Below are 19,353 nucleotides of genomic sequence, written 5' to 3' on the forward strand. Positions count from 1 at the left end.
TTTTAGTGATAAACTCGATATGCGCGTGATATGTACGGACATTTTAAAAAAAGTTAATGTCTCTAGCTCTTATATCTTCTGAGATCGACGCGTTCATACATACGGACGGACGGACGGACGGACGGACAGACAGACGGACAGGGCTAAAGCGACTCATCTTGTCGCCCTGATCAAGAATATATATACTTTGTGGGGTCTGCCATGCCTCCTTTTGCCTGTTACATACATTTTAACAAAACCATTATACCCTGATTTCCCATTTTCAATGGGTTCAGGGTATAAAAACAAGTAAGAAAACTCTAGTCGAGAGCGCTCGACTAGATACTACCCTGAACCAAACTAATAGAAAAGCACAAATTTTAACAAAAACCAAAATTGTATAAAGTTCATCTTAGTATACATTTTAAATTTGGAGACTCTAGCTTGAAAGATGTAGGAGATATAATTATTTAAGTGATCTTCGATAAGGTTTTTTATCGATAAAAAAGTATCGGAATGAGTTATCGTTTTTTAGTGATAAACTCGATATGCGCGTGATATGTACGGACATTTTAAAAAAAGTTTAAGTCTCTAGCTCTTATATCTTCTGAGATCGACGCGTTCATACATACGGACGGACGGACGGACGGACGGACGGACAGACAGACGGACAGGGCTAAAGCGACTCATCTTGTCGCCCTGATCAAGAATATATATACTTTGTGGGGTCTGCCATGCCTCCTTTTGCCTGTTACATACTTTTAACAAAACCATTATACCCTGATTTCCCATTTTCAATGGGTTCAGGGTATAAAAACAAGTAAGAAAACTCTAGTCGAGAGCGCTCGACTAGATACTACCCTGAACCAAACTAATAGAAAAGCACAAATTTTAACAAAAACCAAAATTGTATAAAGTTCATCTTAGTATACATTTTAAATTTGGAGACTCTAGCTTGAAAGATGTAGGAGATATAATTATTTAAGTGATCTTCGATAAGGTTTTTTATCGACAAAAAAGTATCGGAATGAGCTATCGTTTTTTAGTGATAAACTCGATATCCGCGTGATATATACGGACATTTTAAAAAAAAGTTGAAGAGTCTAGCTCTTATATCTTCTGAAATCGACGCGTTCAAATATACGGACAGACAGACGGACAGGGCTAAATCGACTCAGCTCGTCGCCCTGATCAAGAATATATATACTTTGTGGGGTCTGCCACGCCTCCTTCTGCCTGTTACATACATTTTAACAAAACCATTATACCCTGATTTCCCATTTTCAATGGGTTCAGGGTATAAAAAGGGAAAAGAGTTATGGACCCAAAGGGCTACCCTGTGGTACACCAGACGAAACAAAGATAACTTTAGACGTAGCTGTTCTGAGCAAGACTCTTTGGGTTCTACCAATTAAATAGGATGAAATACAAGATACAAGTCTAGGCGAAAATCCCAAGTGTTCAAGCTTAAGAATTAGTATGTGATGATGTACTGAGTACTGAGTCAAATGCATTACTGAAGTCAGTACAAATAACATCCGTTTGCATTTTTTTAGAAAAACTGTCATTGAACAAAACCATGTTGAGATGGTTGAAAAATCGATTTGCAAAAATGCTGCAAGGCCGATGCTATAATTTTCTCAAATAACTTCGGAATGACAGATAATTTCGCAGTGCCTCTATAGTTGGAAATATCAAATCTTCCACCTTTTTTATATAAGGGAATGATGAAAGATTCTTTCTAAATTGAAGGGAACACATCAGGATCCAAGGACAAGTTAAACAATTTTAGTAATTGTGACTGAAGAGAAACACTGCACTCTTTAATCACACAACTTGGAATATTATCGGCACCGGGAGAGAAAGATGATTTCAACGTCCTAATGGCCGCAGCCAGAGAGGCTGCAGAGGATATGGATATGAGTTGTTGTAGAGATTAGCAGAAGTTGATTAAAAAAATCAGAAAATAGATCAGAGGAATCCTGGTCATTGCAAGTTTTTTCACCACCAAGGAAAAATGAGGACGGCAAACCAGAAGATTTACTCTTCAAGTTAACAAATGAATAAAATTGTTTTGGATCTCGAGCAAACTGACGTTTGCAATGTATAAGATAATTCTCATAACAGCTAGAATTTAAAAGATTGTCAACACTTGAACCAGACTTTTTATAATTTTTAAAACATTTAGTTTTAATGTCTCTCAAGTTCAAAAGAGTCTTGGTAAACCAAGGTGGCTTATTTGAAACTGGCGAAATACGGCAGAGAGGGACACAATCATCCAGAATAGAGTTTAGGGTAGAATAAAAAAACGATGCTGCCAAATTAATATCATTCGACTCATATAAAATGTTGAATTAATTAATTCATTAAACAAAACAAAATCGCATTTACGATAACAATGACTTGGTTTATAAGGCAAAGGAGTATAATTGAGATGATTATCAACAAATGAGCTTACTGTTACGCTCATTGCGAGCGAAAAAATGTCCAAATTGCTTCCAAAATTAAGGAATCATCCGGTGTAAACGCTAGCCTTTCAACAGAAATACAAAACATCCAAAGGTGTCTGCAAATAATAAAAACCCAGCTCTAAATGCTATACGTAAAGAAAATCGGCTCCAATATGCGAGAGAATACATGAATACACTCGATTTAATTATTGGCGTTCAGTTGTGTTTACTGGTGAAAAACATTTTAATTTGGATGGCCCTGATGGTTTCAAATTTACTACCATGATTTACAAACATGTGAGCTGTATTTTAGCCGCCATCACAGTGTGGGGTGCCATCACATATTATGGAACAACAGATTTCATTTTCATAGATCAGAGGATGACCGATGAGCGTTAAGAAACTGTGTTACAGTCCGTAATTTCTAGGATTAAGGATCTCTCCGGACCGTTGCCATCGATTTTCTTAGAAGATAATACTCCATAACGCTGGAGCTGTGTAGTCACTTATTACGAGTGAAAATGTTTAGGCCACGATTTGGCCTCCGTATTCCCCAGATCTCAAAATAATTGTAAATGTTTGGCAAAGGCTTTTTAAGAAAGTATTTGAAGGAAGTAAGCAACATGAAGACAAAGAAATACTAACTGCTGCAATTAAATATGCTTGGGGCGAGATTTCGCTGTGCTACATAAGCTTATTGTATCACTCTATGAAGGACCGGTTGTATGAGGTTATTTCGAACAATAGAAGCAGGACTCCTTATTGAAATTATTTTTATATATTTACTTATTGCTTAAATAATTATAACAAGTAAGAACGTTGCAGTCGGGCGCTACCGACTGCGGAATACTCATACACAGCCCGTATACATGATGCTATGTTTACAAAGGGGCATTTATTCTTATTTCAAATTTAATTTGGCTTTAAAAAAATGTAGTACAAAACAATTATGCTTTTTGATTATATTGTAGCTTTTGGTAATTTTTATCGAGTAATCTATAATTATTATATTGATCGTGCACTTTTTGAGTACAAATGTATGGTAACTTTCGTTGATAGCTTTCGGTCACACCTATTGCAGATTCTTAAGCGTTTGCTTACATTACAAAAGCGCGCTTTTTAGTATTCTAAGAATTGCGATTGATTTCTGGATTTTCTAGCTGTTATTATAGTTTGGTCAGATGACGCTCTGTTATTAGCTTATTGTATTTTAGCTACCTGATTGTCAAGCAAAACGATAGCGTGGGTGATAGAGGCGTCGCAAGTTATGTTACAGCGGCGGAGGTTCAAAGCCCCTTCAATGTTGTGTTCCGTTTTTCCTTAGAAAGGCCCAGAAACCGCTGGCAGTTTCGGAGACCATGGGCTCCTGGGCATACGCGGCACTGGAAGGAATTGGTACCACGTGGCTTGCTGCTTTCTAATGACGGCGTCTTTATCTGGAAGAACGAATGAGTTGGAGGTTGAATTACTTGTTCGTTAGAACATAACATGGAGGTTAGTTCGACAGCACAAGGAGGACGAGGATCGAGTTGGAATGATGGGCCTGAATGAAGGATATCATTCAGGCTCTCATTGAAACCGACCCTCACTTTTGTAGTGGTGTTGTCGGGAACTCGGGATGGAAGAGTTGCCGGAATCTCAAGTTTTGTCTCACCCGGAACGGAGACTTGAGTTGTGAACGAGGATCCCGGTGAAGTTCGTGAAAGTGGGCCAGTCAGCACCCAACCGAAAACAGTCTCTAGACCTAGAAGAGGTCCACAGATATTCGGATAGTAACCTTCCTGAATAATAGTCGGAAGGATATCCGCACCTAGAAGGACATCAATTTCTGAACTCTTGTAGAACTCGGGATCAGCTAGCTGAATATTCGGCAGCTGGTTCACTAAGAGTTGCGGAATTGGAGTTTACCGGCAAGTTTTGGAAGGACGAGAGCAGAAGCTTCGATTCGTAGTCTCGGCTTCGAAGGAGAACCAATGTCAAAGCTGCATAGCTTTTGTGCATGAGCTGTAACTGCTTGATTCAAGCTGGAAACTTGAGTCTGCATGGATTTGAAGGGCAACTTGATTTTGCGGAATAGTCGCTCAGAAATGAAAGTTGCTTCGGATCCTGAGTCGACTAAAGCACGGGCGGGATAGATTGCTCCGGAATGACATATGTTGATCACCGCCGTGCCGAGGAGGACACCTCGCGTGTTGGCAGCCAGATACGTTTGGACGTTGGACATAACTTGCGTACGAATTGGGGCTATAGCTGTTGCGGATGCAGCAGCAGACCGAGTAGTATTGTCCCTATGGAGTAGGGTGTTATGTCGACCATTACACTTGAAACAGTTGTGCGTACTGACACACTCTCGTAACTGGTGACCCTTAGCGAAGCAGTTCAGGCAAAGATTCTTTGCTTTGATGTATGCCTCTCGTTCATGGATAGACAGCTGGAGAAACCGAGGGCAAAATCGAATTGGATGGTTCTGTTCTGAACACAGATCGCACGTCCTGCCAGGCTGGAATTTCTGTTTTTTGTGTCAGTGAATGCTCCCAGAGAGATCGAGTGTGATCTGGCAATTTGGATGTGCACACGAACACAAGGATACAGTCCCAATTCTCCGTAGAGATTTGAGCATGCTCGATTGCAGTGACGCATCTATGAACGGTGCCATGCAACTCTCTGAGAGCCGAGCCTGATTCCTTGGTGACTTTGGAGAGGTTAAGCAGGATTTTCAGCTGGCTGTTGACTAACAGCCGCTTATTCTCGAACCGATCACACAAGGAGCCCCAAGCCGATGCAAAGCCGTCGTTTGTGAGAGGATACTCTGCGACTAAGGCATTTGCATCGCCTGCTGTCTTTGAATTGAGGTGGAATAACTTTTCCACCGGAGTCAAGCGCGGGTTTTGGATATAAATGACAGTAAAAAGGTCGCGGAATGTTGGCCAGCGCAAGTAGTCGCCGTGGAACACTTCTGTATCAACAGGTGGAAGGCGACAGCCTCCAGACGAGGCGAAAGTAGCGGACATAGGAGCGGGCGGTGTACTCGATGCGGAAAGTGCGTCGATTTGCACCCCCAGGTGCGTCGTACACCGCTCATACACAGTGTAGCAGTTGTCGAATTTGGCCTCCATGGCTTCAACTTCGCCACTGCTCGCCCCTTGGTTCAACGCTCTGGCACAGACCTTATATTGCTGCTCAGCATCATCCCACAAGGCCCTGACCCGCTCTCGGCGGATCTCGAAGGCCCGGAGTAGAGCCGCCTGGGTGGCATTAGAGTCCCCGGGACCGTCAATGCGGGCTTCGAACTTAATAAGCCTATCCGCAGCCGCGATGAACTCGGACAGAGACATATTTAATGGACTTGCGGGCTTCGGAATGGACCGGGTTACGACCGGACTGTGCTTGAAAGTGCTGGTGGTCTGTGGTTTCCCGGACGGAATGGGAGATGCGGAGGCACTGCGTTTAATAAAACGCGAAGCGGGTACCTTAAGTTACGCTCGACCCGAACGATCAGACATAGAAGCTAACTAGAAGTTAGCTGGCGGAAATTTCTGATACAGAGGTAGAAAGTAACTCAAAGAACAGAGTAATGCACTTGACCAAAACAAGGAAGTTGTCAACTGAATTTTGTAGAACAAATTGAAAAAGAAAATGTCTTGTTAAGCAAATAAACGAAAAATGGAAAAATTTAATAAATTTAATTAGGATAAATTAAACAATTAAATTAATTTATAAAGCTGGGGATATTTCCTTTTAACAATAAAAGAAAAAAAAACAAGACTTAAAATCCATTTTCTATTTATTTTGCAATAGTTTTTAAATTACGATGAATTCTGATCGTGCAAAACTATCGTCACGAAATTGTGGCGGCCGGTGATAATTATCGGAAAAGTTATTGATACTAGTTACGATCTCAGCTGCTTGGACACAAAGCAAAACAACCAATTTAGCAATTTAAGTTTATTATTTTTTATTGTGAATTTATATGTTAATTGTGTTGCTGGGCTGTTTAGAAGTACGCGAGTGGAAATCAAATAAATCCAAGGCTGCTCGTATGTGCATACATGTATGTATGTAAATATGTATGAGCGTATGCTCGTACAAACAGAAGATAGCGGACACACAATTAGCAAATATATATATAAATAAAATAAATAAAACAAGTAGAAGTAGTTATGCTTGGTGAATAAGTTATCTTAAATTGCAAAATAAAACTATTAAAAACAACAAAGGATATTGGTTTTTTATTTAATAGTTCGAGTGACGAGTATGTATGTATATACATATGTATGTACGTACATATGTATGTATGTCTCTCTGCAACCGGCGACTAGTATATAAGTGTATGCGGATGTGCTCAACAGCAGAATATTGCAAATAAATTTATTAAACAATTAACAAAGGATATTGTTCTCTCGTTTTAATAAATATTTATCGGAATATACATATAGTTATGGAGAAATATATGTGTATGAATGATGTGGCGATATGTAGGACGGAGTGTCGGACTAAATAGGATTAGTACATATGCTTGTGTATGGATTGTAACACAGCTTCAGACATGTCTATATATGCATATAAGGATATATATACATATAGGCATGCAGTAAATATAATGTAAATTAGTACATATATAAATATATATACAAGGAAATATAGCGGCGGACAAGTGCCAGTGTATGTATGTATATACTGTATATATATATATGTACTACTTTACGCAAAGATGGGGTACTTATCTCGACGGCCGCTGGAATGCTGATGTGTATGTGGAGGTGGATGATCTCCGGCTCGAAGGACCAAATGTTGTAGTGGTGGCGTCGCCGATAAGTAAAAAGACCGGGTTGTAATTTCCTCGTCTTTATATCTTAGATTAAAGCTGTGTTGCTCGTATAGCATTAGTAAAAGATATATATGTCGTCAATACCAGGAGAGGCAAGTGACCGTGGAGGGGGGCGAGGTACTCCGCGGGGCGCCGAGTACAGCGAACCAGTAGGAGAACTGGGTTATGTTATTAACAGAGTGCTGTTAATAACATAACGTGTTATCAATGCCTATTAAGCCTATTTGTATATACATGTACATACATAGACAGCTCAAGCATATAAATGTTGCAATTCGATACTACAAATGCCGATTGCCACGCCCCTAGTGGCCGTAGACACCTCATTTTTGGCCAGTTCTTAGAAAGAGCAAACGGTAACGTAAATGCGAAATTTGAATGCTTACGCTCAAAAAATGTGAAAATTACAGGGTATTTTTCGATATGCCACGTCCCCAAAGAGGCGTGACAATTATTTTTGGGGCATCGATAGAGGAGGTTACCAGTAACTCAACTTGAATTTGAAGCTTCTAGCTCTTAAACTATAGGATATATAAAGTTTTGCGGTTTGCCACGCCCCCTTTGGACGGACATATATCAACTATAGCTTGTTGGACTTGGGAGGTCAACTCGCGTATATATACCAAATTTCAAGTTTCTAGCATCAATAGTGCCTAAAATATAGCCAAATTTGAAAAAATCACTATATCTTCAGGTCCGATTTGCCACGCCCCTATTAGGTGTAGACATAAAATTTTTCAATCAGTCATTATAGAATTATAGCATTAGCTCACATGCGAAATTTCAAATTTCTAGCTTTAGAACTTTATGAGATACAGTTTTATCTGATTTGCCACGCCCCCAATGGGCGTAGATATATCCACCATAGCTTTTTGGACTTGGGGGGTCAATGCGGATCTACATACCAAATTTCAACTTTCTAGCTCTTCAACTAACATGATTCTGGTATATCGGAAAATGCATTTTCCGATTTGCCACGCCCCTAGTAGGCGGATCGGGAAAATTTTAACACTTTATAAATCGGAGTTATACACGAGTATGTGTTCCAAATTTCAAGTCTCTAGCTTCAATAGCGGCGAAATGAACTGCGTTCTTTCGGACAGACGGACAGACGGACGGACGGACAGACGGACAGACGGACGGACAGCAAGACGGACATTGCACAAAACCAATATACTAATTCACTTCGTGAATGAGTATAAAAACTAATAGCAAACTTTTTATTTTAGGAAGAGAGAGGTCTAAGGAAAAAACGTGATAATATTTATTAAAATTAACACTAAGAACATGAAACGCACTGTGCAAAGAATAATCCCTGGTGCACACAGGTAAATGAAGCGGACGATAGTTTCTAGTTGTTCGGGACGGAATCGAAAAGTTTAGATGACCCAACAAAGAGGACGAATAACATCACCATTAATCAATTTATGCAGAAAAACAATTCCCAAAATTGTTCTGCGATTGGTTAGCGATGGAAGATCAATAAGCTGGAGCCTACTATGATAGGACGATAATCGTAAATTACTGTCCCATCGAAGATCCTTTAAGGCAAAGAGAAGAAACTGTTTTTGGACCAATTCGATACGATCCTGATGCAGTTTATGCTGTGGAGACCATACAGCAGAGTAATACTCTAAGATAGGACGCACTAAAAATAATACTTAAAATGAAGTTCCTTTCCTTAAAAAAATGAATTAGTTTAAGTACGTCTATTTCAGTGACCAACAAAAAATGTCTTTTTTTAACAGCTTTCATAAATTAAATAAAAAAACAGATTTTTTAAATGAATTATTAATTAAAATTTTTATGTTTTGTATACTAGGAGATACCCTGAACCCTCCACTCTGCACTTCTTTTATGTACACACACATACACATGCATCCACACGCATGCATAAGCCCGCGATCTGCTAACTGCGCAGTAAGCAGCGACTGCGCTTGGGCTGCGTTGCAGTGTGGGCATACTATGAGAATTTACTTGGTGAATATCTTCTTTTGTAAACATACAACTTTCTGGGCGTAATCATATGGTCAAAATGTGTGTACATTCCAAAGCACAATTCTCAAGTACTTGAAATACGTTTTTTGCAAATTGGGGGCGAACGGGCGTGGTATCCAAAATCTGTTAATTACAAAATGTTTGTTTTATTTTATTTTAGCTCTCTATCTCTTATATCTTCTGAGATCTCCCTGATTTCCCATTTTAAATGGGTTCAGGGTATAAAAAGAAAAATTTTGGAATTTATTTTGGCACTTATTGTGTGCTAGCTTGTCTCTCTCTCTATTCTTGTCTCTCTCGTCTCTATTACAAATTGCCTATTACAAAAAATTTGATAAAAACATGTATACTTTAATATATCAGTAAGATATTTAATTATCATACTAATTATAAAACTAAATATTTATGTTTTGAATTTCATTTCTTACTTTTTATAGATGGCTATTGAATGGTACAACTATGTAAATCTTATAGATGACATGTTGGCTACTGCGTTATTAACAAGTGCTCGGAATTCTCTTAGCATGGTATGCTCTGCCCTTCATCGAGAAAATGATATTGCTGCCTCTCCTGTATTGGTTATGGAGGCTGATATTAAGCAACGACGTATTGAATTAAACCCTACAATGGATACTGTAGCAGACTTAATTAACGGAATTATATTCAGAATACAAAGCATTTTGCAACAGTTTCCAAGAGTAGGAAATAAATTAAAGCTGCCAAAAGAACAGCAATCAGCTTCATTTTCTAAAGTTTTCCGTGAAGACGCAGAGTGTATAGATCTGATTTTAAATGTGGAAGCAGAAATAAAACATCAACGTGAAGAAATAGACAGATACATATCCTTTTGGAATTGTCACCAAGCGTTATGGGAAACAACAGAAAGCACATTTATTAAACGAGTGAAAGCAACAGATCTGACTTCGGATGTGTTTGAATCGTTTATTAAGTATTATAGTACTTTAGCTGACGACATTTCCTTTGTAGATGCCATATCGCATGTATACTTTATACTTATGAATCAAAACTATATTAAAAATTCGATTCTCGATTTTATTGAAAAGTGGCAGACTTTAAACATTAAAATTTTGCTGAGCCATTCATTTTACCTTATTCGAGGTAAGAAAGTTTCGTTAATTAATAATAATATTAGAATTGTTTCTGCCTGGTATCTAAGTACCAATATTATTTTAGTTTATATTAATTTTTCAACTTCAAACGCAAATAAAATATGTAATACTAGTTGAAGTTAAACAACAATCAACTGATATTGCAATGATTCTTTGCTTCTTTACAGACAGACGGACAGGGCTATTCACTCAGCTCTTCGCCCTGATATACATACAAAATTAGTGGAGTTTACCAGGTCTATGTTACATAAATTTCACAAACCATTATACCCTGATTTCCCATTTTCAATGGGTCCAGGTTAAACTAAAAATTATTGACTTATTTTAAATAATTTAATTTATCCTAACTATGTTTATTAAATTTCTCCTTTTTCGTTTATTTCTCTGTTCAGTTAACAACTTCCGTGCCTAATGTTTTGAAAGACTTTCTTTTTGGATAAAAAATTTGTGTTCTTTTCAAAAGCACATGTTACATTTAAATGCCTAACTTAGAGATGATACTCTGTAGTATATTGTACGCTACAAAATCATATGCCCATTGTAGTGGGTCTTTCAGAGGAAGAACGGATGCGTGCGGTACTTATACATGAGTACTGCACGAACTGCTTGGCTCACGAGCACTCCGGGCAATTCTGCCACAACAAGGGACGTTGGCCAGAATCACCACACGCTCCTGCATCTCCAGGACGGCCTCGATCCGCACACCAAGACATCTCCAGCTTCGAATGCGACGTCTTAATTTGCAATCCTTGCAAGGGGGGGAGTATGTTAATGCCAGATCTCATTAACAAGAATTGCTCCTCCCGCAACACACGTTATGTTATTAACAGCACTTTGTTAATAACTCAGTTCTCCTACTGGTTCGTGTCACTTGCCTCTCCTGGTATTAACGACACTTATTAAAGACGCCACCACTACAACCATAATTATTACTAGTCCCAAAGAAATATGTCCATTTGCTTCGTGGAGCAGAAGATCCTCGATGTGTACTTTTTGATAAGGCAAATCCTTTATACTCTGTTGTACCCGTTGTAGATCCATTAAAATATTTACGACAAAGTGTTGAAGTGGTGTTGGATCCCATGTGTTGTTCTAGTAGATTATTTTAAGTCCTGCGGAGTTATAATGTTAATTTTACCTATCCTGGCTGAGCATCCAACGTATATCTCGATTATGCCTTGGTTAAAGGTAAAAGGACCATGTGCTCGTACTTCTTCTTTGAGTTCTTCTCAAACACCTTGAAGAGCCACCGGTTTTTTTCCATTGAGTCTTTGGCGAACGTGACCTCCTTGTATTCCATCATCTTGCACGGCTGCTTGTTGTTCGGTTTTAAGGGAGATATTTCACTAATTTCAACTTCCTTCACACAGGTATGTGGTTTCGTCTTCATGGCGGCACGGACCGACTTCCATTTCAGTCATTGAGTGATAGGCGTTTATCTCTGTGTTGAAGATAAGGAATAACATTTTAGTCCTCGGAATAACCTTTCTTCCTTTATTTACAAGTGGTATGGGTACTGCTTCGAAGAGAGGCATGCTGATGTCTATGACAAGCATGTTGTCTTTAAATATAGCTTACGCTTTTTGTATACTCTGCAGTTTCTGTTGGATCTTGTTGAGTTGGGCTAACATTTTATTTGGTTCGGTTAGCAATGGTGTAAAGTAGTGAAATTGACAGCTGGGCAGACTCAGTCTGGGTACTCTCAAGAAAATTGATTTGAAAAAGAGACACCATTGAATGATTCTATTAATGTGGCAGGGGATAGGGGAAGGCGGCCACTTATTAATTAAATTTCCCTGAAACTAAACTTTTGAACACTTCCGCTCTTCTCGGCGGTCATTTCCTTAATCCCACTTAAACTAACTTTTAACACCTCCACTCTTCTCGGCATCGGCAGCACAACTCTCCACAGCGAACTCTCCACGCAGGGTAGCGCTTTGTGCGGCCCTTTTAAATCGTCATTTAAACTGAAAAAATTTGTTTCGAACTTATGAACTTATGCGTAAACAAACTTAATTCTACTTAATTCTACCAGCTTTTACCATTGCTAATATCTATGACTTAATGCTAATGCTTATTCTAACTTAACTAACTTCTATATTAACTTAATGCTACCAACGCGCGCTGGTCCTCCGACGCCTTCTGCAAATTGCTGCGGACCACTTCGAAGACTTCTTTCCTCTGTCGTTGACGGATCGACCTCCCTCGTTGCTGAGCCGGGCGTGACCTCGTCGTAGAGTGCGGACGGGAGGCGAGGTTCTCTACCCATCATCAGAAACGCAGGCGTGAATCCGGTGGAGTCCGCAACACTGGAGTTTATGGCCAGCGATATTTCAGGCAATAGCTCGTCCCACGAGCTTTGGTGTCCATCGATGGATTGGGCAATCATAGACTTCACGGTGCGGTTCGGCCTCCCGGTGGGATTTTCGTGCGGGGAGTACGGGGCTGTGAACTGCAACTTCACCGCTAAGGGTTCCATGAACAACTTAACCCCTCTGCTTGTAAATTGCGCGCCATTATCGCAGACGAGCATCTTGGGCACGCCGAACCGGCTTAAGATGCGCTGTCTGAACGCCACCTGCAGCAGCGCGGTGGTGGCCTTCCTCAGCGGCACCAATTCCACCCATTTGGCGAAGGCATCGTGGAATACCAGCAACACCGTGTTTCGACGCCACGAGCGAGGTAAGGGACCCACGAAGTCCGTTCACAAAACCGCCATGGGCTCAGCTACCTGCCTGGTCAGCATCTGCCTTGTCGGTCTTGAACTACTGGCCTACCTCGCAACGCCTCACGTATCTGGCCGCATCCCGAAACATCCCTGGCCAGTAATATCTCTGCGCCAGTCTCATTGCTGTCTTCCTCACGCCCTGGTGTACCTCCGTGGGAGGTCATGGCAGTCCTGCAGCAGTCTGCTCCTCTGATGGGCGGGGACACACAGCTTCCAGGGATTATAATCTTCTTCGTCCGTCCGATGACCCCAATTACGGTATAGCTGTCCATTCTCCTCCACATAATGCTACATGCTGCGCCTTCATGGCGCCGATCACCACGATGTCGTCCAGATATGCGACAGCGTGAGGCTTCATATCCGGTCTCATGACTGTGTCCAACGCTCTCTGAAGCGTAACGCCCGCCGAATGTAGACCCGAATGGCATCACTCGCCATTGGAACAATCCCCTCCCTGGCACCGTGAACGCTGTGCATTCCCTGCTGTCAGCCGCCATGGGGATCTGCCAGTATCCGCTCTTCAGGTCCAGGGTAGATATGTAGTGCGCGTGCCGTAACTTCTCCAGGATGTGATTGATCCGCGGAACGGGGTAGGCGTTTGGGATCGAATTTGCATTGAGCTGTCGGTAGTCCACGCACATGTGCCAAACTCCGGTCTTCTTTTTCAGTAAGACGATGGGCGCGCTGTGCGGGCTCCGCGATGGCTCGATAGCCCCTACTCGAATCAACTCGTTTACCTGTTCGTTACTCTGCTCATAGCCTAATTCTTGGGGTAATACCTTTTCTTGAGAAGCTTATCATCCCGCATCTTTATGCTATGCTCCGCTATATTGGACACTCCTGTCAGTCCCTCAAAAAGCGCCAATTCCGCTTCTAGGAACTCCTTCAACTCATCTTCCAGGTCTGCCGGCCAACCGGCGTCGTCCGGGGAAGACTGCATCCTCTTCCTCCTCTTCTGCTGCTCGTGCGTCCCGCGCCGCTGGACTACTCCGAAATTCGCCCGGCACCTCCGATTCTGTCATGTTCGCTTCTGGCGGGTGGCCCTTTTGCTCTGCCGCTGCCGCGGCCGAGTTGCTCCGAAACTCGTCTACCATCTCTAATTCCAATGTTTTGACTTTGGAGGGACGCTCCTCGGGTCCTTTCCTCGGATCCCCGGATACGCGCTACCGGAGGGCACTCTTTGAGTTCCCCTCCACAAGTCTCCGGTCGAGCGAGCGAGTTCGGACCTCCAGACCGATCGCTCTCTATCGACACACATCGCTCGTTTCTCGGGGACGCCTCTATAATCAGCTCCTCCTTCACCCTCATGGTGAGCGCCGCATTGCTACTGCACAACGTGGTGTCCATGGCGCACAGGAAATCCATCCCCAGGATGAAATGGTCCAACGTCGTAGGCATGACGAGCAACGTCATTTGCACCACCTTTCCTCGATTTGGCCCTGTCCGTCTGTCTGTCCGTCTGTCCGTCCGTTCGTCCGTCCGTCCGTCCGTCCGTATGTATGAACGTGTCGATCTCAGAAGATATAAGAGCTAGAGACTTCAACTTTTTTTTAAAATGTCCGTATATATCACGCGCATATCGAGTTTATCACTAAAAAACGATAACTCATTCCGATACTTTTTTATCGATAAAAAACCTTATCGAAGATCACTTAAAAAATTATATCTCCTACATCTTTCAAGCTAGAGTCCAAATTTAAAATGTATATAGAGATGTATTTTATACCAGTTTTACCTCAAACCTGAAAAATGTGATTTTTGTCCTAAAATGTATGTTTTTGTATGAAAATCTACAAATTTTTTTGTTGAAATTGATTTTATTTAAATTATATGCAATAAATATAACAAAACAAATAAAAAAAAAATTAAAAAAAATTTAAAATTTTTTTTTTTTTTTTTTTTTTTTAATTTTCTACCTACGGCATGCAGCTGCATGCAGATTTGACCTTTTTTATGCCGACTTTGGGTTAGTTTTTTGCTATAAAAACCCAGGGTGGAACATGGGGGCAGCAAAAGTTTTATTTATATTAAAGAGGACATATTCAGAAACACGTTTGTATAAATCGATGCTCGGAACTCGACGGAACTCAAAAGATATAGACTACTTTAGGTAAACAAAAAAGGTCAAATTTAGAGGTTTAGTAAATTTAAACCAGCTTTGCAATGAAAAGTCGTATTAACTTAATTTTTTGTTTATTCTATTAGTAATAATCCATTCTTTAAATCGCAGCCAACACTGCAAAAATTGGTGAAAGATTTTTCCTACAATTCTATTGACAAGTGGGATATTTTTCACAAAAACTCGCTGCTTTTCACAACTTTGCCACTTTCCCAAATTTTGAAGGGCTATAACTACCCTTAAAATTGACCGATTTTCAAAAATCTTTCGGATACAAACCAGTAGATCGATTTATTTTCATATGACATTAACTTTTTAAAAATCGCTTAAAGTACCTTTTTTGATTTTTGCCACGCTCTGTCGGCAAAGGCTCCACTGTGCGTCGTTCGCAAGTGGACACCGGTGTCGGATCTTTGGTGTAGGTACGCTTGTTGCCCAATCCTCTTTCGCGCACAGCTCACAGCGAAGTCGCTGGACAGTGCGCGAGGATCGGTTGCCAAGCTTTTCCGACACCCAGTTGCGTGGCAGGCGTCTGCAACCACACTCTCACAGCAAGCAGCAGCATGTCCGACTGCATGCCCCGTGACATGATGGGCCGCCGCTGCCTCTGCCCACGCCGGGCGCTACTGCACAAGTCACCTGTTGGTTTTGCAGTCCCCGGTGGCTTTGGCACCCGTGCGGCGGCCACCTGCCTCCCGACATCCCTCGCCTCGTCCTCGTCCTCTCCGCTGCTGATGAAGGCGCTCCATGTCAGCAGCTACCCTCCTGGTTGCTACAGACCAAATTATGGGTTGTTGGGAGTTGGCCACATCGATGTCGTTCGCAACTGCCACCGGTGCCGAACTTTGACTCCGGAGTGCGTTAAACCAGCGCTCAGTAGATGGGCTTCGCTAAAACCAACCAGCGAGCCCGCATAACTTTAAGTAACGTGTACATTTCAAACTAATTCAAGAGAATATATATTTACGCTATAAAACCTAAATTCACAAGTGACTAATTAATATCGCAGGGGCTTCAACAAATAAATTTGTTGGCACGAATCCACAGTCAGCTGAAACTAGCCCAGCTTAGACTCGGGATAAACCGAAGGTTCGTTACAACTGGCGCCCAATGTGGAGCCCAGCGATAAGAGTTTAATTAGCATTTGTGACTGTGGTGCGAGCGTGGGTGTATAAATTGAAGAAGGAGGAGGTGCTGAGTTATGTTGACGACTTCGGAGTGAGCTTGTCAGGCACACTGGACGTTATGCGGAGGCAGTTTGGCGAGTGGGTTGAGAGGAATGAAGGAAGCATTCCTTACTCACTGAGGATCGCCGAGCTGAGGCGACTGCATGGACGCCGTGCCTCACTGAGGGATGAGGCAACGACCCCCGTACGACGACTTGGAGACAGAGCTGGCGCATGTGGCACGGCTCTGTGTGCCTTCCACGAGTGCAGCAGCGCGACAGGGTGAGATGAGAGCCACATCCACCCTGCAACCTGAAATAAGGCCACGAGGACTCGGCAGTACACCATAAGAATATCCAAAGGTGGCCAAACAAGTGCGTGAGTGGAACTTCCGCTTTGATAGCACCACAAAGCCTTTGGAGTTCTTGGAGCAGGTGGAGTGGTCGGCTGACACATATGGCCTGGATCTGGACATGATCCCGCGGGCGATGCCAGAGCTGCTGAGGGGCATGGCATTAAAGTGGTACGTGGCCAACAATAGGCACTGGCAGCGAGGGCGACGTTTGTGCTTCCAGGAGTTCTTCTTGCCCAGAGGCTATCTGGAGAAGCTGGAGGACGACGTCAAACGCCGGAGGCAAATGGTAGATGAGAGCTTCAAGGTCTACATGGTTGAGATACAGACTCTCATGCGGCCTCTGCGCTATGGAGCAGACCGCGACATGAAGCTCATCTACAACAACAGCCTGCCCGATCTGCGTGCCTACGCCCGCCCGTATCAGTTCCATAATCTGGTGGAATTGATGCACCTCGCAGACGAGTTCGAGGAGCTGGAGAGGGACCGCGAGAGATTGCGGCAGAAGGCACGGCGTGGCCGGTCACGACTCATGGCCATGGACGACGCTGGAGGCGGTGTGGAGTATCGCCGCGCCAAGGACAGGCGCCAAGGACAAGGCACATATCCCGAATCCAGCCGGGGCATGCCGAGTGTGTGGCCAGGAGGGGCACCGCGGGACATGCAGGAAGGGTATTGGCAGATACCTATGGAGAAGGCCAGCAGACCACTGACGGCATTCACGGTGCTAGGAAAGTGATGCCGTTTTGACTCCATTCTGCGCCGGCAACATTTCAGCGAGCGCTGCACCAAGTTATCGGCCCAGATATTATACCCCATGCCTTTGCCCACCTGGACGACATCATCGTCATCGGCCGAACGCGGCAGAAGCATTGAACAACCTGCGAGAGGTGTTCCGGCGACTGCGGGCAGCCAACTTGAAGATCAACATCGAAAAATGCGATTTTTATCAAGAAGGAGCTAAAGTATCTGGGTCACAACGTCACGGAGGATGGCATTTGCACGGATCCAGAGAAAGTGGCCGCTATCGCCGAACTGAGGCCACCCACAAACGTAAAAGAGTTACGCCAATACGTGGGCGTGGCTTCATGCTACCGCCGCTTCGTGCCAGATTTTGCAGCCACAGTGCATCCGCTAAATGCACTGCTCAAAAAGGGCACGAAGTGGGAGTGGAGCTGCAAAGAGCGTTCGAGTCGGTAAAGGCAAAATTAAAGGAGTCACCGGTGCTGGCGTGCCCTGATTTCTCGAAGCCGTTTTGCTTGCAGACGGACGCAAGCAATTATGGTCACTGACCATATGGCTCTGAAGTAGCTCAATTCGATCGAGAGCCCAACGGGAAGGATTGTCAGATGGGCACTGGAGCTGCAGCTATACGACTTCGAGATTCGGTATAGGAAGGGCAAGCAGAATGTGGTAGCAGATGCGCTCTCACGGCAGCCTTTGGGAGAGGAGGCGTGACGTTAGGTCAAGAGCAAGGAGATGCCAGCAGGGACAGTATGCCGCTGGCTCACCAAACTTCGACAGGACATAAAGAAGGCGCCACATAAGTTTCCAGACTATATGGAAGAGTCTGGAAACTTATATCGGTACAGCCTGCATCAAGCCGGCCACGAGGATGTGGCTGCATGAAAGTTGTGCGTGCCGACGGACCGGCGCAAACAAGTACTGAAGTAGAATCACGACGCAGCCACCGCTGACCACCTTGGGAGCCGAAAAACAATCGCTCGGGTGGCAGCGCGGTATTACTGGCTAGGTATGTACCGGGATGTGAGGACATACGTACAGCGCTACGAAGTGTGTCAGCGATATAGGCCCACTCAGCTGCAAGCTGCTGGGCAAATGCTGACGCAGATGCCCGAGGAGCCATGGGCAACAGATTGTGCCGATTTTGTTGGCCCACTGCCGAGATCAAAGCATGCTTTTGGTTTTCAAAAAGGCATTTCGAGAGCGGATCTTGGCGCGGTTCGGCACGCCAAAGGTGCTCATTACTGGCAATGGCACCTAATTCACCAGTCGGGCATTCAAGATGTTGACGTTGGCAGTCAACAGCAGCGTGTCAGGACGAGAGACAAGGCTGCCCAAATCGCTTTTTTTGCCATTCATTGTTTGAGCGGAGACGAGGAGAACGCAGCAATAAGTTGGGTTGCCCGTTGGGAGCTCGGGCCACCATCGATGCCGTTCGCAACTGCGAACCGGTCTCAAGAGCTGCTGGATGCTTGTGACTTGCAGCTTAAGACACTTTTGCTAATCTTGCATTTAGCCTGTTGCTAATGAGTCCAAATTTCGCTATGCTTTCTAATTACCGACATTGAAAGTTTGATGAAATACACGATTCGCGGAAAAAAAAAAACAAAAAACTTTTCGATTGAGAAGAACGCAAAATGAGCGAGTGAGCAAAAATGCGCTAGTCAACCAAAATGAGCTAGTGAGCCAAAATGAGCCATATAGCTCACTCACTCATGAGCGCGGCGTAAAAACCCGCCGGCATACCCAAATAGAGGTGACGGGAGAGTGCCAGAGTGATGAGGGAGTGCCACTATGCTGCCACGGCTGGACATTAAGGAGTGAGGAAGACGGCAGCGCGACTTGCGCAGAGGTATTAC

The 19,353-nt window shown here is 43.2% G+C and overlaps 1 long non-coding RNA gene across 1 annotated transcript in view; it reads left to right on the top strand.

The window, feature by feature from the left end:
* The first annotated feature begins 9,698 nt into the window (after positions 1-9,698).
* LOC149090485 (uncharacterized) overlaps positions 9,699-19,353 on the top strand; it is a 31,519-nt gene continuing 21,864 nt past the window's right edge. The window contains exon 1 of the long non-coding RNA XR_016197590.1: positions 9,699-10,374. This is a non-coding gene — a long non-coding RNA (uncharacterized LOC149090485). The remainder of the gene's footprint in view (positions 10,375-19,353) is intronic.

This window comes from Drosophila navojoa, unplaced genomic scaffold (genome assembly GCF_054131105.1).
Source record: "Drosophila navojoa isolate 15081-1374.11 unplaced genomic scaffold, UAZ_NAV_1.0 NAV_Backbone_79, whole genome shotgun sequence".
NCBI lineage: Eukaryota > Metazoa > Arthropoda > Insecta > Diptera > Drosophilidae > Drosophila > Drosophila navojoa.